General features: G+C 44.0%; 1 protein-coding gene across 3 annotated transcripts in view; it reads right to left on the bottom strand.

The window, feature by feature from the left end:
• Positions 1-25,513, bottom strand: part of LOC146396262 (interleukin-36 gamma-like) — a 60,130-nt gene that overhangs the window by 4,451 nt on the left and 30,166 nt on the right. For 2 of the 3 annotated variants that reach the window (XR_014826591.1, XR_014826590.1), the window contains exon 4: positions 23,356-25,326. The gene's annotated coding sequence lies outside the window, so the exon portion shown is untranslated. Of the gene's footprint in view, positions 1-6,027; positions 6,151-6,406; positions 6,531-6,690; positions 6,912-23,355; positions 25,327-25,513 lie in introns of those variants that run through there. The other variant, XM_084994831.1, reaches the window with a different exon arrangement.

Genomic DNA, 25,513 nt, shown 5'->3' on the forward strand with positions numbered 1-25,513 from the left:
ATGCCTGGCCTGGGAGCTCCATATGACTTGGGTGGCCAAAAAATGACAAACATAAAGCAAAAAACAAAACAAAACAACTTCAGGGCAAACTTAGGAAGGGATACCAAGCAGAATTTCCCTCCACCCAGAAATCCAGCCAGAGACAGTGTCTCCCTAGAGGTTCCAAGACCAGGCCTGACTTTGGACCTTAAATGCCCCACTGCCCCTGATGCCTCTGCCGCCTCCTGCCAGCATCCCTCCCCCACTGCCCCTGGCCAGGGCTTCCACCTGGCTGCAGGGAGAGACCCGTGGCAGGGCAGCTATGCCAGGCTCCCCCAGGAACCCGCCAGTAAGAAGCAGCAAGCCCCACACAGGACCAGACACGGACCCAGCCTGGCGTGGTTCCATCCCTTCACCAAAGCACAGCAAAGAGGGAAGGCGCAAGTGTCAAGAACCTTCCAGCTATCTATTGGCCCGCAAGGACCTTTATCAAAAGGGTAGGGGACTGAAATGCAGCCCCGGCATCTCCCCAGAGCAGCGGCAGGTTCTGACAGGGCCGGGGGCATTTATCTGGAAAGCACAGGGAGGTTCCAGCTTCCTCCGTGGGGCGTGACAATCTTATGACATGAAAGAAAGCTGGGTCCTCCTGCCTGCTGATCCTGTGGGGTGCAGATGAAGAAAATGCAGCTTCAGCATGAGTCTGACCTGGCTGGGTTCCCTCAGAAATAAGCCCCAAGCAGAGCCCCACCAACGGGGTTAATGACAGACCCTGGGTTTCTCAGGAAGGGTAGACCGACCAAGGGACTTTCCCCAGACCCTGTTCTGTGGCCGAGTCACTCTGGGGCTGGACCAGAGATGCAGGCTCAGAGGGACTCCACCACCTGGGGCCAGGAAGCGTGCCCGCTGCAGTCCTAACCCTAAGAGAGTCCTATGAGGCCACAATCAGCTGTGCTCTCAGCCAGGCACCTTGTGGCATGCTGAGCCACCCAACCGTTCCACCTCCACCTCAGGCCACCCCTGAATGGAGGGTTAGGCTAAAAGCCCCTCCACCCACACTCTTTCTGCCCCTCGGAGATGCACCTCCGGGCTCTTGGGAGTCCCAGGCATTGACCAGCACAGCCTTGAATGAGGTAATCCCAGCCCCTGGAGCCACAAATACAGTTGACTCCAGATCCTCTCAAGGGCTAAAGAAGTACGCAGTGATGTCTTCAAAAACTGAGCCCCAGATGCCAACATACCCCTCACTCATCCTCTGCTCTAGTCATGCAGGACACCTGCAGGTGCTCAATAAATGGTAAGCTAGTTTTCTGTATGTTTGTTTCACACACACACACACACACACACACCCCATCTGCTGAGGTCAAGCATAAAAACTTTCTGAGACACAAGTTGACTTGACTCAAGTGAATTTTGAAGGAGGGGCTAGAAGCACTTGCAGCTTCATATTGACCTGCCTAGCGGAGGTGGGGGGTGGGAGGTGGGAGGGAAATTTGCAAAGAATAAGATAGAAGCTTCTAAGCAAGCACCTCCACGAGCCCCTCTTCCTAACCCTGACAAGAGTTTCCTAGCTCCACCCCTCATACATTTCACCCCCATCTCCTTTTTGGCCTTAGAGGAAGGTGGTCCTTTTCTGTTGAGGCCTCAGTCCCATCACTTTTGTTTTCTAGTTGATCTGTCACTCCTGGAGAGAGAGTGTGGCAGTGAACTCAGACACACTTCTGTTCAAAGCCAGGCTCAGCCACTGTCACCTCTTGAGTCCTCTCTACCCAGCTGAAGGTTCTCTCAGTCATGCATCCATCAAGGTATCCCACTTCTCAGGATGCTGACCACAAAATAGCATCTAAAATGCTCCACCAATGGGTCCCCAAGTTCCTGAGTTCTCTGTTTCCATCAGGATCCCGTCTGGAAAGCAGAACCCACACAAGGAATTGCAAACAAAGGGAACTGAGCACAAGAAACTGGTTACGTAACTGTTAGAAGGCTAAAGAGGGCAAGGGAGGAGCTCCTGTTGTGGTTCAGCAGGTTAAGGACCTGACATAGTGTCTGTGAGGATGTGGGTTCAATCCCAAGCCTCGCTCATGGGGTTAAGGATCTGGCATTGCCACAAGCTTTGGGATAGGTCGCAGGTGAGGCTCAGATCTGGTGTTTCTGCGGCCGTGGCTGTGGCTGGCGGGTGCACCTCCAATTCAACCACTAGCCTGGGAATTTCCATATGAAGCAGGTGCAGAATTAAAAAAAAAAATCTTTGACAAGGGAGGCAAGAACATAAAATGGGAAAAGGAAAGTCTATTCAGCAAGCATTGCTGGGAAACCTGGACAGCTGCATGCAAAGCAATGAAACTAGAACACACCCTCACACCATGCACAAAAATAAACTCCAAATGGATGAAAGACTTAAATATACGACAGGACACCATCAAACTCCTAGAAGAAAACATAGGCAAAACACTCTCTGACATCAACATCATGAATATTTTCTCAGGGCAGTCTCCCAAAGCAATAGAAACTAGAGCAAAAATAAACCCATGGGACCTCATCAAACTGAAAAGCTTTTGCACAGCAAAGGAAACCCAAAAGAAAACAAAAAGACAGCTTACAGAATGGGAGAAAATAGTTTCAAATGATGCAACGGACAAGGGCTTAATCTCTAGAATATATAAGCAACTTATACAACTCAACAGCAAAAAAGCCAATCAATCAATGGAAAAATGGGCAAAAGACCTGAATAGACATTTCTCCAAAGAAGATATACAGATGGCCAGCCAACACATGAAAAAATGCTCAACATCGCTGATTATAAGAGAAATGCAAATCAAAACTACCATGAGATACCACCTCACACCAGTCAGAATGGCCATCATTAATAAATCCACAAATAACAAGTGCTGGAGGGGCTGTGGAGAAAAGGGAACCCTCCTGCACTGCTGGTGGGAATGTAAACTGGTACAACCACTATGGAGAACAGTTTGGAGATACCTTAGAAATCTATACATAGAACTTCCATATGACCCTGCAATCCCACTCTTGGGCATCTATCCGGACAAAGCTCTACTTAAAAGAGACACATGCACCCGCATGTTCATTGCAGCACTCTTCACAATAGCCAGGACATGGAAACAACCCAAATGTCCATCGACAGAGGATTGGATTCGGAAGAGGTGGTATATATACACAATGGAATACTACTCAGCCATAAAAAAGAATGACATAATGCCATGTGCAGCAACATGGATGGAACTAGAGAATCTCATCCTGAGTGCAATGAGCCAGAAAGACAAAGACAAATACCATATGATATCACTTATAACTGGAATCTAATATCCAGCACAAATGAACATCTCCTCAGAAGAGAAAATCATGGACTTGGAGAAGAGACTTGTGGTTGCCTGATGGGAGGGGGAGGGAGTGGGAGGGATCGGGAGCTTGGGCTTATCAGACACAACCTAGAATAGATTTACAAGGAGATCCCGCTGAATAGCATTGAGAACTATGTCTAGATACTCATGTTGCAACAGAAGAAATGGTGGGGGAAAAACTGTAATTGTAATGTATACATGTAAGGATAACCTGACCCCCTTGCTGTACAGTGGGAAAATAAAATAATAAAAAAAAAAAAAAAAAAAGATTATGAAGGAGTTGCCGAGGTGTTCCAGAGGGCACCAAACGTAAGACAGAATCACGAGGAAACCAAAGAATCTAGGAAACCTAGGAGCTTAAAGGAGGAACCTCGAAGGACTGATGCTGAGACTTTAGGAGGGGTTCCTCTGCCAAACTGATGCTCAGACCTCTGAAAAGAGAGTGTGGCCTGATGAGGGCATGAGCCACAAAGGTGGAGATGAGGGCTCAGCCCTGGAGCTGCTCAGAGCCCAAGGGCCACAGCCAGAGAGCTGTAGTCCCACTGATTCAAGAGCCTTTTGGAGCAGGTTGGTGCCATCACTTGCAAGAAAGTAGTAACCACTTTAAAAAGACAGAAGTCCCTGTGGCATTTTACACCTGCGGTGTGACCTTAGGAGAAACAGCGTTTCTTGTCAGTTGGCTTGGTCTGTCCTCCCAGCCCGATTAATGGCAGGACTGATTTTCTCTTTCAGTCCCCAGCCAGTTTTGACTCTCAGATTTTGGCCTTTTTCAGAGGGGATAGGCCTGAGGTGGTGGTGGGCGAGGGGGGGGGGGCAGCTGACACTAAGATCTACTACTGAGGAGTTCCCAGGTGGCACAGTGGGTTAAGGACCTGGCATTTTCACTGCTGTGGCTCAGATCGCTCCTATGACACAGGTTTGATCCCTAGCCTGGGGATTTCCACGTGCCAGAGGTGCCACCAAAAAGAAAAAAAAAATGGCCTACTACTCATAGTTTTGTTATTTTTCAGCTGAGTGGGTAAATTATTTATGAAAGAGGGCATACAAAATCGGTAAATTAAAGCCCTCTGAAGAGGGCTTCTACTTAGTTAACAGTAGTATGTCAAGAGTTCCCATTGTGGCGTGGTAGAAATGAATCCGACTAGCATCCATGATGACGCAGGTTTGATCAGTGGGTTAAGGATCGGCTTTGCCATGAACTGTGGTGTAGGTCACAGATGCAGCTCAGATCCCACATTGCTGTGGCTGTGGTGTAAGCTGGCCGCTGTAGCTCCAATTGGACCCCTAGCCTGGGAACATCCATATGCCGAGGGTGCGGCCCTAAAAAGACAAAAAAAAAAAAAAAGACTAAAAAAAGGTAAATATCCAATAAATAGAAGTAATTAGAGTTCACCCTACTAGTAATTAATGAGATGCAAATCCAAGCTAATGGGATTGCTTCCACCCATCAGGAAGACACAAATTAAAAAGCTAACAGGCAATGGTGGGAGGAAACAGATTCACTCATTGTATGGATGCACGTGTGAATTAGCACAGCCTTTTCAGAAAGCAATTTCTCAGAAATCTAGAATGTGTGTATCCTCTGACCCTTCAATTCTACTTATGATAATCTACTGTTTCCAATGCTTTTAGCTTCAAAAGCGGGAAAAATCCAATCTCAAAAATGCAAGTGGCTAAAACAATAAAAATACTTAGTTGATGATGGAGTTGGAAGCCCTGGGGTAGTGTAGGGTCAGAGTTGCTGATCTGCTCCTTCTGTGACATCAATAGGGATCAGCATTTTTTTCGATTCTCTGTGAACCGACATTCACAAACTTAAGGTCACGTCCCTTCAAGTCGGTAAGATAATTGTCTGTGATGATCAGAACTGCATGCTCAGTCATTTCTATCCTGCAAGAAAAATAATGTCTCTCCCACATCAAAGGCTTTCAAGACTGTGTGGGTCAACTTGGGAGACAGGCTGTGCCAGTCGGGTCCTAACAAGCAACATATGACACATTCACATTTGGCACTTTGAAGTAAGTGTAATAATGGAGTTATTTACAAAGATGTGGGCAGAGGACAGGGGAAATCCCAAGGCATAGGGCAGAAACCTGGAGTTGCTAACAGTAGCCTATACCCCTGACCACCCATGGGCTTGAAGGGACAAGAGAAGGAAATGGTGACCAGAACCCGGAGAGAGAGCTTTGTGGACAGGGACACTTAATGGGAGTGATGACCTTCATCAGGGAAAAAAGAAAAAAAAAAATCAGGCTAATTTGCAGTGATGCAGGTGGACCTATAAATGATCATACTAAGTGAAGTCAGACAAAGACAAATATCATATGATATCACTTATATATAGAATCTAAAATAATGATATAAATAAACTTATTTTCAAAATACAAATAGACTCACAGACATAGAACAAACCTATGGTTACCGAGGGGGATACACACCACTGAATATAAAACAGATAAACAACAAAGACCAATTTATAGCTCAGGGAACTATACTCAATACCTTGTAAGAATCCATAATGGAAAAGATTCTGAAAAGAAATGTATATATATATATTTGACTCACTTTGCTCTATACCTGCAACTAAGACAACAATTGTCAATTGACTATACTTTGATTTAAAAAAAAAAAAGTTCAGGTCAGATGGGTGGCCCAGAAGGAAGGAACCAGAAAATAAATACCCCGACCTCACCTCTTCCCACCACCCAGTTTCCTTCCAGGGATTCTTGAGGGGCAGCAGAAGTCATCCAGCATCTTCCAAGCCTTCTGCCCTTGGGTCCACGTTCTTCCTCCAGGGGTGGGAAATCTGTGTTCCCTAACCCAAGCAAAAGATGCAAAAGTTATTAGCTTCTGGAGCATCACAGGCTAGGTCAATACGAATATGGTCATAATTGTCTTTAAGCTATTCCCAGGGTTATTCAAATGAGGTGGGTAGAGCAACGGGCAGGAGTGGGGAGGAAAGAGTTAGGCGTCCACTGATAACACTCCTTGCTTCTCCATCTCCTCACCAGGTATAATTTGGTCATCATGGCTGCCTCCTTCTTCCACCACCCGTTCCACACTTCCCTTACCTTCCACCAGCACCTCGGCTGCATGCTCTTCTTCACCAGGAGGGTGAAGCAAGCCCTCATTTCTGTGGAAGCAGAGTCCTGGGTGTTGTATATTGGTGCTGCAGTTTCCCATTGACTAAAACTACTGGGCGAGGGAGTAATAAAACATGTAATAAGGACGTGCCCCGGGAAATCCTACGGTTTCCAGACAAATGTCCTGCTTACCCCCACTGAGAAGCAGCAAGCCAGTTTCCCCAGAGTCATCAGGATCAATCACCCCAACCAGTAAGGTAATTCCTTTCTACCTGCTTATTCGGTGAGCCCCAACAGCCATGGGGCAGTCTCAGCTTCCACTTCCTCAAGTCCTGTTTCCCAGGCCCCTTGTTTGTTGGAGAGCTAACATCAGACTTTAGGTCTCAAAGCTCACACGATCCTTTCTTCCTTCTAAAACTGGAGACCGTCATGGCAGTCCAGCCTCCTTTCATGGCGGCAACATGCCGAAGACATGGAGATGATACACGCAGTTCTAAAGGCAGGAAAGAAAGTATTTGAACCTAAAGAACGTTTGCTTTAAAACAGAAATAACTCACAGACGTTGAAAACAAACTTATGATTACCAAAGGGGAATGGAGAAGGGATAAATCAGGAGTGTGGGATTAACAGATGCACACTATTATATATAAAATGGATAGACAATAGGACCTATACTGTATGATACAGGGAACTATATTCAATATCTTGTAATATATTTTTTTTGTTTTATTTGTTTGTTTGTTTGTTTTTACTTTTTAGGGTCAAACCTTGGGCGTGGGGAAGTTCTTTGGCTAGGGGTTGAATCGGAGCTGCAGTTGCTAGCTTACACCGCAGCTCAAGGCAATGCCATATCCTTAACCCAATGAGTGAGTCCAGGGATCGAACCCACATCCTCATAGATATTAGTCAGGTTCGTAACTCACTGAGCTGCAACGGGAACTCCATCTTGTAATAACTTTCAATGAAAAATAATCTGAGATATATATATATAACTGGATCATTGTGCTATGCACTAGAAAGAAAACATTGTAAACCAGCTATATGTCGGGTTTCTTTAAAATGTTTTCTAAAAGAAGTCAGAGAATTTCCCGTTGTGGTTCAGTGGAAACCAGCCCAACTAGTGCCTATGAGGATGCAGGTTCTACCCCTGGCCTTCGCTCAGGGGGTTAAGGATCCAGTGTTGCTCTGAGCTGTGGTGTACGTCGCAGATGTGGCTTGAATCCCATGTTGTTGTGGCTGCGGTGTAGACTGGCAGCTGCAGCTCTGATTTGGCCCCTAGACTGGGAACTTCCATATGCTGCAGGTTGCGGCCCTAAAAAGCAAAAAAAAAGTCAGAAGTTATAACATTTCTACCAAATCAGCCACTCTCGTGAAATATGGCTCATTGAGCTTAAAAATGTATTTTAAAATGACTTTCACCTATTTCTCTTTTGTTTAATTAATAAAGCAGTTTCAGGTGTATAAGAAAATGCAGCAGAAAGTATAGGGATTCTCATATCCCCCTACCCCTTACCACCACATGCACACATACACATGCACACATACACAGCCTGACAAGTTTCCCTATTATTAAGATCTTGCATTAGCAGCATATTTGTTATAACTGATGAACTAGTATGACATATCTAACCATGTATAATATTGATACACAATCACTAACTAAAGCAAATAGTTTACATTACGCGTTACTCTTGTGCTACACAGTTCTGAGTTTTGACAAAGGCATAATGTTATATAGCTTCCGTTACAATATCATAAATGATCATTTCGGAGTTCCTGTCATGGCTCAGTGGTTAACGAACCCGACTAGCAACCATGAGGATGCGGGTTTGATCCCTGGCCTCTCTCAGTGGGTTAAGGATCTGGCATTGCCATGTGGGACAAGAAACTCCCCCTGCAGAACACGGAGGAGACACTGATGCTGAAAACTATTCAAGAATGTGGAAGACTGGAGTTCCCATCAAGGTGCCTCAGAAACAAATCTGAATAGGAACCATAAGGTTGGGGGTTCAATCCCTGGCCTTGCTCAGTGGGTCACGGATCTGGCATTGCAATGAGCTATGGTGTAGGTTGCAGATGTGGCTCAGATCTGGCATTGCTGTGGATGTGGCATTGTCTGGCAGCTATAGCTCTGATTCCACTGCTAGCCTAGAAATTTCCATATGTCACATGTGTGGCCCTAAAAAAGAAATAAAAAGTCACTTCTTTTTTTTTTTTTGTCTTTTTAGGGCTGCACCTGTGGCATATGGAGGTTCTGAGGCTAGGGGTCTAATGGGAGCTGTAGCTAGGGGCCTATACCACAGCCCCAGCAACACCAGATCTGAGCTACATCTGCAACCTGCACTGCAGCTCACAGAAATGCCAGATCCTTAACTCAGTGAGTGAGGCCAGGGATCAAACCCATAACCTCATGGTTCCTAGTTGGATTCCTTCCTGCTGTGCCATGATGGGAACTCCAAAAATTCACTTCTTTTAAAAAAAAAACCTTTGGAGTTCCCATCATGGCTAAGTGGAAATGAACCTGACTAATAACCATGAAGATGGAGGTTCCATCCCTGGTCTTGCTCAGTGAGTAAAGATCCAGTGTTGCCTTGAGCTGTGGTGTAGGTCACAGATATGGCTTGGATCCTGTGTTGCTGTGGCTGTGGTGTAGACTGGCAGCTACAACTCCAATTAGACCCCTAGCCTGGGAACTTCCATATGCCACAGATGCAGCCCTAAAAAGACAAAAATACATTATTTTAAAAGATTTTAATTTTTTCTATTATAGTTGAGTTACAATGTTCTGTCAGTTTCTGCTGTACAGCAAAGTGATCCAGTCATACACATTCCTTTTCTCACATTCTCCTCCATGATGTTCCATCACAAGTGACTGGATATAGTTCCCTGAGCTCTACAGCAGGATCTCATTGCTTATCCACTCCAAAAGCAATAGTTTCCATCTACTAACCCCAAACTCCCAGTCCATCCCACTAAGTCACTTCCAATGTGTCACTTTGCCTCTGGCTGAATTCTTTCTGTGTTGAACCAAAGCCCCTAGGAGCCCACATCTCCCCCAGGCACCATCTAGTGTTTTCAATTTAAGGTAACAAAGGAAACACAAGCACCCCCTAAGGAGCATTTATCACTCTGCTCTAGCCCACTGTTGAAACATAGCCCTAGTATTGTCAGATTTTTTTTAAGGCTAGAAATTCAGGTTTTTTAATGTGAAGTCTCTTGGTTTTAATGTTAGGAACTGGTTGGTATTGTAATATAATTCTGTGTGGGCTGAGGGAAATCATCTTTGGCAGGGATCTTTCCCCAGGTTGGCCAGTTTGCAAACTTTGATATTCAGCAGGGCTGGTGGAGAGTCCCTTATCATTGTCAGTCATGAAGGTAACCTGTGATGGCTCACTATATGCTCAGTGTCCAGTCTGTTTCCAAGGAGCCCAAGGGCACATTAAAAATGGTTTATTGACCAAGCTTATGTCGAAGTCTTGTTTAATCTATTCATGTGACTTACAAATCTTTCATGTTTCCAGCAGCCAGACCTGAGGCAAATTCAGCCCTGACTCTTTCTAATGATCCTTGAGTCTGTCAAGATGTGTGCAATTTGATTGTCTTGTATTAACTGGGAGCCAGTGGTTGGAATTTTTCCCCTAGGTATGGTGGGGATGCCTGGGAGGGAGGCTGACTCTGTGTGTGTGTGTGTGTGTGTGTGTGTGTGTGTTTATATGTGCACATGTGAGGGCAATGTTGGGATAAAAGGGAGGGCAATATTTTGGTGTGGAAAACTGAACCAAAATGCTACAAGCAAAAGAATTCCTGGGACTGGGAGGAGTTTTGACCTGGGATGAGACAAGTACCCTTGTGAAAATGTCAGAAATATTGAGGAGAAATAAGTTCTTTCATTTTTGTTTTTCATGGTTTCACCTGTGGCATAAGGAAGTTGGAGGGCTAGGAGCAGAATCAAAGCTGCAGCTGCTGACCACGGCCACAGCCATAGCAGCACCAAACTGAGCCATGTCTGTGACCTATGCTGTAGCTTGTGGGAACACTGGATCCTTAACCCACTGAGTGAGGCCAGGGATCACACCTGCACCCTCAGGAGATAACGTTGAGTCATTAACCCACTGAGCCCTGATGGGAACTCCTTTCTTCACCACCACACTCTCATTTTAAAAATGAGTGTCAAGTAGAGTTTTCCAGAAGCAACATGACAAGTGATGTTGTCATGGCTTCAGTGGCTAATGAAAGATGAAAAGAATGTTTTAAAGATTTGTTTTAAAACAAACCTCTTTGGGGTCCTCACTATTTTTTAAGGGGATAAAGGGATCCTGAGATCAAAGAGTTTGAGGATTGATGGTCTGGGTAGTTGCTGTCCACCTGGGCTGTACATTAAGGTCAAGAGTGTGGGGTTCACTTAGTGCTGCTGCCTGAACTGCACCCCAAACTATTTGTCACTAAATCCCTGCGGATAGGAAGTCACCCCGTCACCACTACCCTCACCATCGATATCATTATTATCACCATCATCCTTCTCAGCATTGCACCTAGGGACAGTCCACCATGGCTCAGGTCCTGTGCTCTGTGATGTACCTCTAATTCTTTCAACTGCCCAGAGAGGCCAGTGTGATCTTACTCTACAACAGGAGAATCTGGATCAGAAAGACTGAGGTGAGCAAGTTCCAAAGCTGAAAGAGTTGGAGCCAGGATTGCAAAACTGTTCCCTCTACTTCTTCAGTGTTCCCAGTCTTTGCTCTTTGGAAAACCTCTTTAAGTTTGTCATCATACTCTAACCTCACCATGGCTTTAGATACATTTTATAAATAAACTACTAAGCTATAATTGTTTATGTTTTAAAGCACATGTTAAAAACCATGCAATGCACAATTGGGACATCTCCTCAATCAGGACATCTTCTTAATGGGGACATATCCTCTGTTCAGGTCATCTTATAGAAGTAAGAGTTTTAACTAGAGAAACAACCCCCACCCCTGACCCCTGGCTGAGGAGGCAGCTGCCTGCCTGATATCAGCTTTGTTTGCCCCATACCACCCTTCTTGCAATATTGCAGCAGCTTCATAGACACTATCACTGTCTGCTTGGGGAATGGGGAGGGCTGGGCTACTTGCATGGGAAAACCAAGTCCCCCTCAGACTCTGGAGGTGACTCCTCTGAGCGAACACCAGTGCTGAATAAACCAGGCTATTTCACATCTCCAAGTGCAGCTTGTCTCTTTCTGCTGCAAGGGTTTCTGCAACAGTATGACAGCAGAGTTGAGGCAAGTCTATCTAAAAGCAGAGAGACCCAATCCCTTGGCCCACTGGGAAGGACTTAATGTGGTTAAATACACAATTTTCCCTGACATTTTGGGAAAGTCTCTGCCACCTCATAGCTCTTACCTTGGTGGATCTCATCCTGGGCTCAGTTCATGGGTTGATGAAGGAAGGAATAAGACCCTTCTATGTTTTGCTATTCTTTGCAGGGAAGAGTGGCATGGAGGTACGGATGGGATGGCCATTGTACGAGAGAGAAAGACAGGGGCTATGCAATTCCCTGGGCTGTCTAAGGACCCAGAAATCAGCTTTTCAAGTTTCAAGGGATATGTAGGACTGGGTCACTTTGCTATACAGCAGAAAGTAGCAGAGCATTGCAAATCCACTTGAACAGAAAAAGAAAAAAAATAAAAATTAAAAAAACAACTGAATTTCTAGGGAAGGGATGAAGACTGCATTTGCACAGCACATGGAATCCCAGCATCTGGCACAGCTCCTCCTGCAAATAAGTCCTTAAAAGTGGAAAGAAGCATTCTTGTTGTGGCTCAGAGGGTTCAGGAGATGATGCTGTCTCTGTGAGGATGTGTTTTTGATCCCCAGCCCCCCTCAGGGGGTTAAAGATCTGGCATTGCCATGAGCTGTCATATAGTTCCCAGATGTGGCTCAGATCTGGTGTCACTGTGGCTGTGGCATAGGCTGGCAGCCGCAGCTCTGATTTGACCCCTGGCCCAGGAACTTCCATATGCCACAGGTGTGCCTGTTTAAAAAGAAAAGAAAAAAAGGAAGAATTAAATGAATTGAACATGTGAATGAACAAATGAACAAATCAGCTGCACAGAAAAGGGACCTCCAGGTTTATTTTTCCACAAGGATTGACATCTTCCCGATACTATTTTTCTTCATGCTCAGGGTCCTGTCACTTTTTTTCCCTTTGTTGTGGTAGGATGCTGCTCCTCATGGTCTGTGTCTGAGGTTAGACTCTACACTGTCAGTATGGCTTGCTGGAGCCCAGTCACCAAAATGGCTTTCAGCTGTGTCATGCACCAAGCTTTCCAATAAAACATACTAGAAGGAGGTGATGCTTCTCAAAGAATGATCTGAAGCCACCTGCACCAGAATCATGTGGGGAGCTTTGTAAAAGTACATATTTCTGGGCTTAACCCTGGACCAGCTAAATTGGAATCTTGGTGCCTAAGAACCTGGGAATTTACATTTATTGTGATTTTTTTTTCACCTTTCTCTTTTTTTTAAAAAAATTTGGATAGATACTACAGCCACATGATCCCAAATCCCAAAATATAAGATTTTAATAAAAAATTAATACATTAAAAATAATTTATTTTAGTATAGTTTTAGGCTTATGGAAAAGTTGTGACAATAGTACTGAAAATACCCATACAGCTCACCTCCAGATTCCTCTATTTTTAACACCTTATGTTAGTAGGGTACATTTTTCATAGCGAATGAACCAATATTGGTGTATTATTATTATTAACTAAAGTAATACTTTCAATTAAACAAAACCATACTTGAGGCAGAACAAGAAACATTTAACACAAAAATTTTTCTCTGCCTTTTGAGCCACTACCCTCTTCCCTTTAGTGTGCATTGTGTGGTCTGCATTATATATTAACTAGATCCTTTTAGAATACATAGGAATCCCTACTGGCAAAAAAAAAAAAAAGCCTTTTCCTCCCGGCACCGGTGATGTAACTCCTTAGATTACATTTCTTTCTCAGTCCTGTAAGAGGTCACAATGACCCCCTCCTCTCCTCGTTGGACTACATAAACTGTCAATACATTACTGTGATGTATAACCCTTTTCCTCAAAAATGTATACAACTGTGCTTTGTCCTATAATGGGTGAAACAGTGCTCAGAATTTTCTGAAAGACTGTCAGAGGTTATATTCTTAAGATTATAATCCTTAGGTCACAATCCTAGGTTATAATCCTCAGGTTGGTTTGAACAAAATTTCCCATTTCTTTCTTAGATGGACTATCAATTAATTTTTCATCAACCCTTCATTCAGATTTTGTTATTTTTTACCTAAATTTCTTTTGCTGTTCCAGGATTCCATCCACATTAAAATTAGTCATCACATCTCCATAGGCTCCTTTTTATTTATTTATCTATTTATTTATTTATTTTGCTTTTTAGGGCTGCAGCTGCAGCACATGGAGGTTCCCAGACTAGGGGTCAAAGTGGAACTATAGCTGCCAGCTTACACCACAGCCACAGCAAAATGGGATCTGAGCCATGTCTTCAACCTACACCAAGCCCATGGCAACACTGGATCCTTAACCCACTGATCAAGCTCAGGAATCAAACCCACAACCTCATGGTTACTAGTCTGATTCATTTCCACGGTGCCACATTGGGAACATCTGGGGTGCCATACAGGAACTCCTCCTCTTGATGTGTATAACAACTGAAGAATACTTGTCAAATATTTATATACAGACATTGGTGGAAAAATGTAAGATTGAAATGAGCAGACTTGCATTCAGGAGATGTTAGTTAATAGCAGCACAAGTAATGAAGTTCGAAATCCTCTCTTTACCGTCCTCTAATTGCTTCTTACAGCAAACAAAACCACATTGTTGTATCCACTTTCCTACTCTGTGTTTTGTTCTGGATTTTGTCCCATTTGCTGCCCAGCTCTTGTTCTCTCTGAATCTCATACCAGAGATGGGGTCCCTGCTCCTTGCTGATGCTGCCTAGGTGTTCAGCTGGATGAGTCTACAGCGTGACCCAGAGTCCTTGTCTCCATGCTCTTTGCACCTACTAGGACTTGCTGATCCTTGTGTGGGATCCAATCCTGGCTCCCTGACCAAATGCTCATGGACACAATACATTCCTGTGCTCTCCCAGACACCAGACAGCATGTCTCCATCATGTGCAGCTGGGTCAGGTCCAAAAGCACTGTTAGCCTTCCAGCTTCTCCTGCTATGAGTGCCTGTGCACAGGACCACATGTGAAGTCCTATGGTGATGCAGGATGCAAAAGTCAGAGTGATAGCAAAGTAACACCCCAATTTTTTGGGGTTGGTTGGAGTATAGAATTTACTCCCAGTTGCTATGGCTGTGGTTTAGGCTGGCAGCTGCAGCCCCAATCTGACCCCTAGTCTGGGAAACTCCATATATAATTTACTTCCCAGTACTCACTCCATTAAGGCCAGGTCTTTGGATCAGCTGCCTAAGAGAGTATTTGGATCCACATGGCACAAAATCATTCCCAGAATTACTCACCCACACTTCTATGGCAAACTCCAGGAAGCAGGGTCTGGTGTGCTCTTAGGAGAAGAGCAGGGTCAATAGGAGACTGCACCCAGCTTTCAGGCTGCCTGAGCCCACAGTTTGAGAGGAAGAGGCAGAGCCACATGCCCAAGGCATTCTCCCCAATACATTCTCCCCAAATGCCAGACCTTCCTGTCTTCCAGGCTGAGGAAGGATGTGTGAAAGGAAGACAGTTTCCTTTCCCTTTGCATGAAGGCTGTGAAGTTTCACCAGATCCCTGGGAAACACCATTCTTTCAGGCTGAGTTGACTGTGCTTAAGAGACATTGGGCCAGTCATTAATAAGTCTACATTCTTATTATGTAGGTTTACTAGAGATGAAACTCTGGGCTTCTCAGAAGGTAAGAGTCCTATAAAAATTCACACTTGGGCCAAAGAGTACCTCTAAAGCAGGACTTGTGAGGTGTGCACAGATCCCACTCCTCCCTGTTGACCTTGATCAGTAAGTGAGTTTGTGGAATTTTCCCAGGAAATGAATGGGACAAGAGAAATCCTGGAGGGGTGAGTGAAGCTTTGCCACTGCTGTCTGGATAAACCAGTCATCTTCACCCAAAGATTTGGGGCTCTGAGGGCCTGACCCACCAGCTGGGTGGTTTTGAATCTTCTAGATGGCTTTCTTTCCTCCCAATTAGTCTGGGGCAGAGAAGGTAGTGGAATCTGGGTTGGAAACATGACCTCTGCTCAGGGCTTGTGAGCGCCCTCTGGAGGAATAAGCATTGGCTCAAGGGAAACAATTAAAAGAGGGAAACAATTAAAATGACTCTGAAGCTTGAAGGGAGAGGCCTTAATATGCCAGAGGCCAAATCCCTGAGCTTTCTTTCTTTCTTTTGTCTTTTGTCTTGTTTGAGCCCTACACCGCTGCTCAAGGCAATGTCGGATCCTTAACCCACTGAGCAAGGCCAGGGATCATACCTGCAACCTCATGGTTCCTAGTCAGATTCATTTCTGCTGCACCATGAGGGTAACTGCCCCCACCTTTTGTCTTTTGTAAATCCCTGAGCTTTCAGCTCAGAGTTGCCAAACTAAAAATCAAGATGTTGGTCTGAATAATATGGATTTGCTTAAGGTTACAATAAAGAGGTTTGGGACCAGCCCAGCTCCCTGTATGTGGCTTATGTGGAGGCCATCATGCTCATTCTCTCCCTGAGATGGTGGCAAGTAGACACCAGAAGGGCACAGGTACCAGACACTGAAATTCCCCAGTGCCAGAGAGTGCCAGAATGGTGACCTTGAGACCATGTCCTGGCTGTAGGAGCTCAGAGCAGTAGAAGGCAGGGCTGTGTCAGACACTGGGTGGAACCTTCACCTCAGACATGGGGTTTGGAGTTTGCTTTTCCATAATTCTCTGTGCTGTCAATGTGCAAAAGTTGTGTGGATTACAACCAGGCATTGCATTCAGGCATGTCTCAAACTTAATGTTTTATGGAGCAGCATCCTCCAGATTATTCTCAAAGTCAAGGTGGGCCAGGTATCCAAGGAATGCCATGCATGAGTTTCTGACAAGTAAGGACTGTAGGTGGTTCTGCAGTTAGAAACCAGTTAGTTCTATTTCACCTTCATTTTCTACTGGGAGAGCTATGTATAATGTCATCATTGTTTCTCAGCTTTAGTGTTTCTTAAAATATTCAGAAAAGGGAGCTCCCCTGTGGCTGAGTGGTAACAAACCCAACTAGTATCCATGAGGATATGGGTTCGATCCCTGGCCTCACTCAGAGCTTAAGGACCCAGCGTTGCTGTGAGCTGTGGTATAGATTGCAGTTGCAGCTCCATTTTGACCTCTAGCCTGGGAACTTCCATATGCTGTGGGGTGCCTAAAAAGCAATCACAGAGACAAACATCACACACACACACACACACACACACAGAAAAGAAATTAGGCAGTAAACATCCCCTGATACTCCTTATAATCCCATTTGTGTGTGCCAAACTGTCTCTGATCTCAAAGGAGGCCAGAGGCACCCTCTGGAGCCAGGCCCAAGCCTGACCTCTGTGAGTTCTGCCCACTCAGGTAAGTCTCCTGCGTGACCTGATGAGGGTGGTGAGGGGTGAGGATGGGGGATGGGCCAGTTATCTTAGTGGAGCGGGAGATCCAGGCTGGGGATGCCTGAGGGAGCTGGGAGTTGCATTCTGGGCAGAAGCAAATCTCACTCAGGAGGGTCAATAAGAGAGATAAGTGCAAAGTGGGCCTCTGCCTTTCCAGAGAGGTGCAGGTAACACACATCTGTTGAGGGGCACAAGAGAAGAAAAGTTTGGAGCCTGGTGGTCCTTCTGACCATTGCAGCAAGGCTGGCAACCCTGACTTCCTTCCTCTCAGAGCTGATGAAACCAGAAGCTTGGCCAGCAGGGGGCATGCAGGAGCCTACCTGCAGAGGGCCATCTGTGAACCTCCCATAATCCCAGGCAGAAATGGCTAAATATCACCACTTTCAGGGTGCAGAAAGTGAGGGACAGAGTCAGGTCACCCGTCCCAGGTGACACAGGGAGTAAGCCACAAATGATGGCATTTAAAGGTACTGTAAGGAGGAGACAAGATGGCAGAAGAGTAGAGGGACATGCTCGCCCTCTCTCACAAACACAACAACAAAAAACACATCTACAGGATAAATGACTCGCAGAGAACAGCAACCAATCGCTGGCAAAGAACCTAAACTCCAATAACGGCAAGAAGTTCGTGACATTACTAGGTAAAACAAGAGAAAAGAGGAGAGTGAGAGGAGGTGAATCTGAGCTGGATGGGTGCTCCTTAAAGGGAACTGCGGGGGAGAAATTGATCCTGCACCTTGGAAAGTCAGCTACTCTCGGGAAAGATCAACCAAACTAGAGGAATCTCCAGATGCAGAGAAGAGTGCAGCAGTAAGTCGGAGTTCAAAAGCAGATGGAGAACTGAATGGATCATCTGAACTATGGGCACAGTCACGAAAAATTGAGATGCCTGGGTGGGGGCTGGACACTGAGACCTTGGCTCTGGAAGTTAGTCCTTGCGAAAGGGCTGGGGTAGGGAGGGTGGAGCGGAGACTGCTTGGGAGGTTTAGGAACCAGTCTGTCAAGTTTAACTGGACAGAGACTGCCTTGGAGACTAGAAAGCAAAGCGTCACAGGGGGAGGGAGCAATACTCAAAGGGTGGGGAAGTGGAAAGCCATATCAGAGGGAACCTGGGAGAAGAGCCAGGTGTGCACCCATGTTGGGGAGGGGAGAGAAGAAGGGATGGGTCCCCATAGAATACCCCCCATGCCACAGCAAGCATACCGGCCCACTAGCTAGCAGAAAGCTGTGCTTCCCAGTGCATCCCCTCCCCCAACCCCTGCCACCCCCTATGCACTCGCCAGACATGGGGCTGCCTGCCATCTGGGAGGGCTGGCTTCAATAATTGCCTGAAGCCTACCACTGCAGGAGCTATCCCAGAAATGGTCTGCTTGATCTTTGGAGGGGCTACACCCCCACAGAGCAGCACCAAACACCACCAGCCCCTGAGAAAAGGCCTGCAGCCCAGGAAGGCTACAGGACTGGCCAGGCCAGGAAAAGATCTGCCTAATTCTTGGACAGTCCTTCCAAGTCAGGCTGCCCTAGGGAAGAGCCTCTTTGGTTTGGAGTGGCCCAGCTAGTCACCCCAGCTCTTAGGGGGAGCTGAAATCTCGTGGAACAGCTGCACAGGACTGCCAGTTCTCTGCAGGACCCCCTTCCGCCCAGAAAAACTACAACAAGCCTGGCCAGGCCATGAAAAGATGTTCCTAATTCTCGGAGTGTCCTTCCAAGTTGGGCTGACCTGGGGAAGAGCCTCTTGGTTTCTCAGTGACTCAGAGAGCTGCTCCAGCCCTCAGGGGGTGCTGCACTCCTGAGGAAAAGCTGCCCAACACCGCCAACCCCCTGCAAGAACCCCACAGCCTAAAAACACTAGAGCAAGCTCTGCCTGACTGAGTGAAATCTGCTACCATCGTGGTGTGGACCTCCCAGTCCTGTCTGCCCTCAGGAAGTCTTCCTTTGCTTCAAAGAGACCCTGTTAGCCCATCAACACTCCAGAAAAGCCACACTGCCTCAAAAAAAGACTGACCAACAACACAAGCCCTCAGGAAACATTCCATGGCAGTGACAAGGCAAACACTGCCCAGGTATGAAGAGTACAACTCCACTAGGAAAAAGAAAACAACAAGCAAGATGAAGAAGCTGAGAAACCACCCCCAGTCAAACCAACAGGAGAACTCACCTAAAACAGTCAACAATGAAACAGATCTCTGCAGCCTGACAGACCTGCAGTTCAAAAGAGAAATAGTGAAAATACTGAAGGAATTAAGAGAAGATATGAACAGTAATGCAGACACCCTCAGAAAGGAACTAGGAAATATAAGGAGGAGCCAAGAAAAACTAGAACATTCAGGAGTTCCCATCGTGGCGCAGTGGTTAGTGAATCCGACTAGGAACCATGAGGTTGCGGGTTCAGTCCCTGCCCTTGCTCAGTGGGTTAACGATCCGGCGTTGCCGTGAGCTGTGGTGTAGGTTGCAGATGCGGCTCGGATCCCTCATTGCTGTGCCTCTGGCGTAGGCCGGTGGCTACAGCTCCAATTCAACCCCTAGCCTGGGGACCTCCATATGCCGCGGGAGCGGCCCAAGAAATAGCAACAACAACAACAACAAAAGACAAAAAAAAAAAAAAAAAAAAAAAAAAGAAAAACTAGAACATTCAGTTGCAGAGATACAAACTGAACTAAGGGCAGTAAAAACCAGAATGAATAATGCAGAAGAATGCATCAGTGATGTGGAAGACAGAATAATGGAAATCACCCAATCATGTCAGTGGACAGAAAACCAAATAAAAAAAAAAAAAACAGGAAAGCAATGTAAGAGACCTATGGGATAATATAAAGTGGGCCAATCTACGCATAATAGGAGTTCCAGAAGGAATAGAAAAAGATAAGGGGATGGAAAATGTATTTGAAGAAATTATCACTGGAAACTTCCCAAATCTAAAGGATACTGAGTTCAAGATACAGGAAGCACAGAGGGCCCCAACCAAGGTGAACCCAAATAGACCCACATCAAGACACATAATAATAAAAATGGCAAAACTAGTGATAAAGAGAGGATCCTAAAGGCAGCAAGAGAAAAGCAGAATGTTACCTACAAGGGAACCCCCATAAGATTATCAGCTGCTTTCTCTGCAGAAGCACTACAGGCCAGGAGGGAATGGCAAGAGATATTTAAAGTGATAAAAGGAAAAAAATATGCAACTTAGAATACTCTATCCAGCAAGAATATCATTTAAAATAGAAGGAGAAATAAAAATTTTTCCCAACAAAAAAAAGCTAAAAGAATAGAGCAATACAAAACCCAGGCTAAAAGAAATACTGAAAGGGCTTCTCTAAACCAAAAAGAAAGGAAGGAAGGAAAGGAAGGGAAGAAAAGAAAAAAAAGAAAAAGAAGAAGAAGAACTAGGATTGAGGAAACCACAATCAGAGAGCAGTCACTCAAATAAGCCAGCATACAGTTTTAATCACAAATATGTTTCAAACAAAATAAAATTAAAAAGAAAAAAAGAGTCATCAAAATCATAAAATGTGTGCAAGGGATGTTATGAAATAAGTAGACCCATTTTGTTTGTTTGTTTTTATGTTTCTCTTCTTAATTTTAATATAGTAATGAAGTGTTTGACCTACAGGACCATCAGGATAAAACACACAATTATAGGAAGGGGTTAGCATACTTAAAAAAACAGAGCAACCACAAGCCAAACCCAAATATTGAATTCACAAAAAATTAAAAAAAAACAATTTAGCAGATAATAACCATAGACCATCCAAAATAAATAAATAAATAAAAGAAAGGAAGAATGGAGAACCATAGAATCAACTGGAACACGAGGTTCAAAATGGAAATAAATAATCATCTATTAATTATCACCTTAAATGTCAATGGACTGAATGCTCCAATCAAAAGACACAGAGTGGCTGAGTGGATAAAAAGGCAAAAACCTTCAATATGCTGCCTACAAGAAACTCACCTTAGGACAAAGGATACATAGAGATTGAAAGTGAAAGGGTGGGGAAAAATATTTCACGCCAATAGACATGACAGAAAAGCAGGAGTTGCAACACTCATATCAGACAAAATAGACTTTAAAACAAAAGACATAAAGACAAAGAAGGACACTATTTAATGATTAAGGGATCCATCCAAGGAGAGGATGTTACTATCATCAACATATATGCCCCAAATACAGGAGCACCCAGATACATACAACAAATATTAACAGACATAAAGGGAGAAATTGATGGGAATACAATCATAGTAGGAGACTTGTATACCCCCCTCACATCAATGGACAGATCCTCTAGACAGAAAACCAATAAAGCAACAGAGATCCAAAAGTAAAGAATTAAAAACTTAATTGATATCTTCAGGACACTACATCCAAAAAAATCAGAATACACATTCTTCTCAAATGCTCATGGAACATTCTCAAGAATCAACCACATATTGGGACCCAAAGATGACCTCAACAAATTTAGGAGCATAGAAATTATCTCAAGTATCTTCTCTGACCACAACACCATGAAATTAGAAATCAACCATGGAAAAAGGAATGAGAAAAAGCCTACTACATGGAGATTAAACAACATGCTACTAAAAAACCAATGGGTCAATGAGGAAATCAAGAAGGAAAGTAAAAAATACCTTGAAACAAATGATAATGAAGACACAACCTCTCAAAATCTATGGGATGCTGTGAAAGCAGTGCTCAGAGGGAAATTTATAGCAATACAGGCCTTTCTCAAAAAAGAAGAAAGATTCCAAATTGACAACTTAACCCTCCACCTAAACAAATTAGAAATAGAAGAACAAGAAAGACCTAGTCAGCAGAAGGAAGGAAATTATAAAGATCAAAGAGGAAATCAATAAAATAGAGATTCAAAAAACAATAGAAAACAATAATAAAACCAAGAGCTGGTTCTTTGAAAAGGTAAACAAAATTGACACACCCCTGGCCAGATTCACTAAAAAGAGGAGAGAAAGAACCCAAATAACCAAAAGTATAAATGAAAAAGGAGAAATCACAACGGATACAGCAGAAATACAAAAAACCATAAGAGAATACTATGAACAACTATATGTCAACAAATTTGACAATCTGGAAGAAATGGACAATTTTCTAGAATCTTACAGCCTGCCAAAACTGAATCAAGCAGAAACAGACCAACTGAACAGACCGATCACTAGAAATGAAATTGAAGAGGTCATAAAATCACTCCCTACAAATAAAAGTCCAGGACCAGATGGCTTCACAGGCGAATTCTATCAAACATACAAAGAGGAACTGGTGCCCATCCTCCTTAAACTCTTTCAAAAGGTTGAAGAAGAAGGAATACTCCCAAAGACATTCTATGAGGCCACCATCACCCTCATTCCAAAACCAGACAGAGATAACAACAAAAAAGAAAACTATCGCCCAATAGCATTGATGAATATAGATGCAAAAATTCTCAACAAAATCTTAGCCAACCGAATCCAACAGCATATCAAAAAAATCATACAGCTTGACCAGGTACGGTTCATCCCAGGTTCACAAGGATGGTTCAACATATGCAAATCAATCAACATCATACACCACATTAACAAAAAAAAGGCAAAAATCATATGATCATCTTAATAGACGCAGAAAAAGCATTTGACAAAGTCCAACATCCATCCATGTTCAAGACTCTCACCAACGTGGGTATACAGGGAACATTCTTGAACATAATCAAAGCCATTTATGACAAACCCACAGCAAATATAATACTCAATGGGGAAAAACTAAAAGCCTTCTTATGCAAATCTGGAACAAGACAGGGATGCCCACTCTCACCACTGCTCTTCAACATCGTTTTGGATGTCCTGGCCACAGCAATTAGACAAACAAAAGAAATAAAAGGCATCTCAATAGAAAGAGAAGAGATGAAACTGTCACTGTATGCAGATGACATGATACTATACCTAGAAAACCCTAAGGACTCAACCCAAAACCTCCTTGAACTGATTAATAAATTCATCAAAGTAGCAGGATATAAGATTAACATTCAGAAGTCAGTTGCATTTCTGTATACCAGCAATGAAACATTAGAAAAAGAATCCAAAAATACGATACCTTTTAAAATTGCACCTCACAAAATCAAATACCTCGGAATACACCTGACCAAGGAGGTAAAGGACTTATGTGCCGAGAACTCTAAAACTTTAATCAAAGAAATCAAAGAAGATGTAAAGAAATGGAAAGATATTCCATGTTCCTGGATTGGAAACATCAATATTTTAAAAATGGCCATTCTACCCAAAGAAATCTACAGATTCAATGCAATCCCTATCAAATTACCCAGGACAGTTTTCACAGAACTAGAACAAACAATCCCAAAATTTATTTTTTTAATTAATTAATTTATTTATTTATTTTTGTCTTTTTTTTTTTGCTATTTCTTTGGGCCGATTCTGCGGCATGTGGAGGTTCCCAGGCTAGGGGTCGAATCGGAGCTGCAGCCGCTGGCCTACGCCAGAGCCACAGCAATGCGGGATCCAAGCCGTGTCTGCAACCTACACCACAGCTCACGGCAATGCCAGATAGTTAACCCACTGAGCAAGGGCAGGGATCGAACCTGCAACCTCATGGTTCCTAGTCGGATTCGTTAACCACTGCGCCACGACGGGAACTACCAATCCCAAAATTTATATGGAACCACAAAAGACCCAGAATCGCCAAAGCAATCCTGAGAAGCAAAAACCAAGCAGGGGGCGTAACTCTCCCAGACTTCAAGAAACATTACAGTAATCAAAACAGCGTGGTACTGCTATCAAATCAGACAGAACAATGGAGCAGAATAGAGAACCCGGAACTAAACCCTGACACCTATGGTCAATTAATCTTTGACAAGGGAGGCAAGAACATAAAATGGGAACAAGAAAGTCTATTCAGCAAGCATTGCTGGGAAACCTGGACAGCTGCATGCAAAGCAATGAAACTAGAACACACCCTCACACCATGCACAAAAATAAACTCCAAATGGCTAAAAGACTTAAATATGAGACAGGACACCATCAATCTCCTAGAAGAAAACACAGGCAAAACACTCTCTGACATCCACATCATGAATATTTTCTCAGGTCAGTCTCCCAAAGCAATAGAAATTAGAGCAAAAATAAGCCCATGGGACCTAATCAAACTGAAAAGCTTTTGCACAGCAAAGGAAACCCAAAAGAAAACAAAAAGACAACTTACAGAATGGGAGAAAATAGTTTCAAATGATGCAACTGACAAGGGCTTAATCTCTAGAGTATATAAACAACATATACAACCCAACAGCAAAAAAAGGCATTCAATCAATGGAAAAATGGGCAAAAGACCTGAATAGACATTTCTCCAAAGAAGATATACAGATGGCCAACAAACACTTGAAAAAATGCTCAACATCGCTGATTAGAAGAGAAATGCAAATCAAAACTACCATGAGATACCACCTCACACCAGTCAGAATGGCCCTCATTAATAAATCCACAAATAACAAGTGCTGGAGGGGCTGTGGAGAAAAGGGAACCCTCCTGCCCTGTTGGTGGGCATGTAAACTGGTACAACCACTATGGAGAACAGTTTGGAGATACCTTAGAAATCTATACATAGAACTTCCATATGACCCCACAATCCCACTCTTGGGCATCTATCCGGACAAAACTCTACTTAAAAGAGACACATGCACCCGCACGCTCATTGCAGCACTATTCACAATAGCCAGGACATGGAAACAACCCAAATGTCCATCGACAGAGGATTGGATTCGGAAGAGGTGGTATATATACACAATGGAATACTACTCAGCCATAAAAAAGGATGACATAATGCCATGTGCAGCAACATGGATGGAACTAGAGAATCTCATCCTGAGTGCAATGAGCCAGAAAGACAAAGACAAATACCATATGATATCACTTATAACTGGAATCTAATATCCAGCACAAATGAACATCTCCTCAGAAGAGAAAATCATGGACTTCGTGGATAGACTTGAGGCTGCCTGATGGGAGGGGGAGGGAGTGGGAGGGATCGGGAGCATGGGCTTATCAGACACAACTTAGAATAGATTTACAAGGAGATCCTGCTGAGTAGCATTGACAACTATATCTAGACAGACATGTTGCAACAGAAGAAAGGGTGAGGTAAAAATTTATACATGTAAGAGTAACTTGATCCCCATGCTCTACAGTGGGAAAAAAAAAGAGAATGGTTTTGAGGATTTCCAGTCATTCTTTTGTGGTGCAGAAGGTTAAGGATCTAACTTCATCACTGCAGACATCCAGATCGCTGCTGTGGCATTCCATCCTAGGCCTGGGATCCTCCACCTGTGGCAGATAAAACCAAAACAACAAGAAAAAATTCAGTGTGTTCAAATCCACTCCTAAACTGGGATCCTGGGTTCAAGTACCAAGCTACCTTGTAGGTTGATTCAAGTCCCACCCTCAAGTTTGTGTTGGTTGAAGTCCCAGCCAAGGAGTTTCACTGTATTCCTCATATATACGACATAAACGG

This window comes from Sus scrofa, chromosome 14 (genome assembly GCF_054392235.1).
Source record: "Sus scrofa isolate SSC_HxYL_T2T_F1_AM1 chromosome 14, Sscrofa_HxYL_maternal_Yorkshire_Landrace_v2.0, whole genome shotgun sequence".
Taxonomy (NCBI): Eukaryota; Metazoa; Chordata; class Mammalia; order Artiodactyla; family Suidae; genus Sus; species Sus scrofa.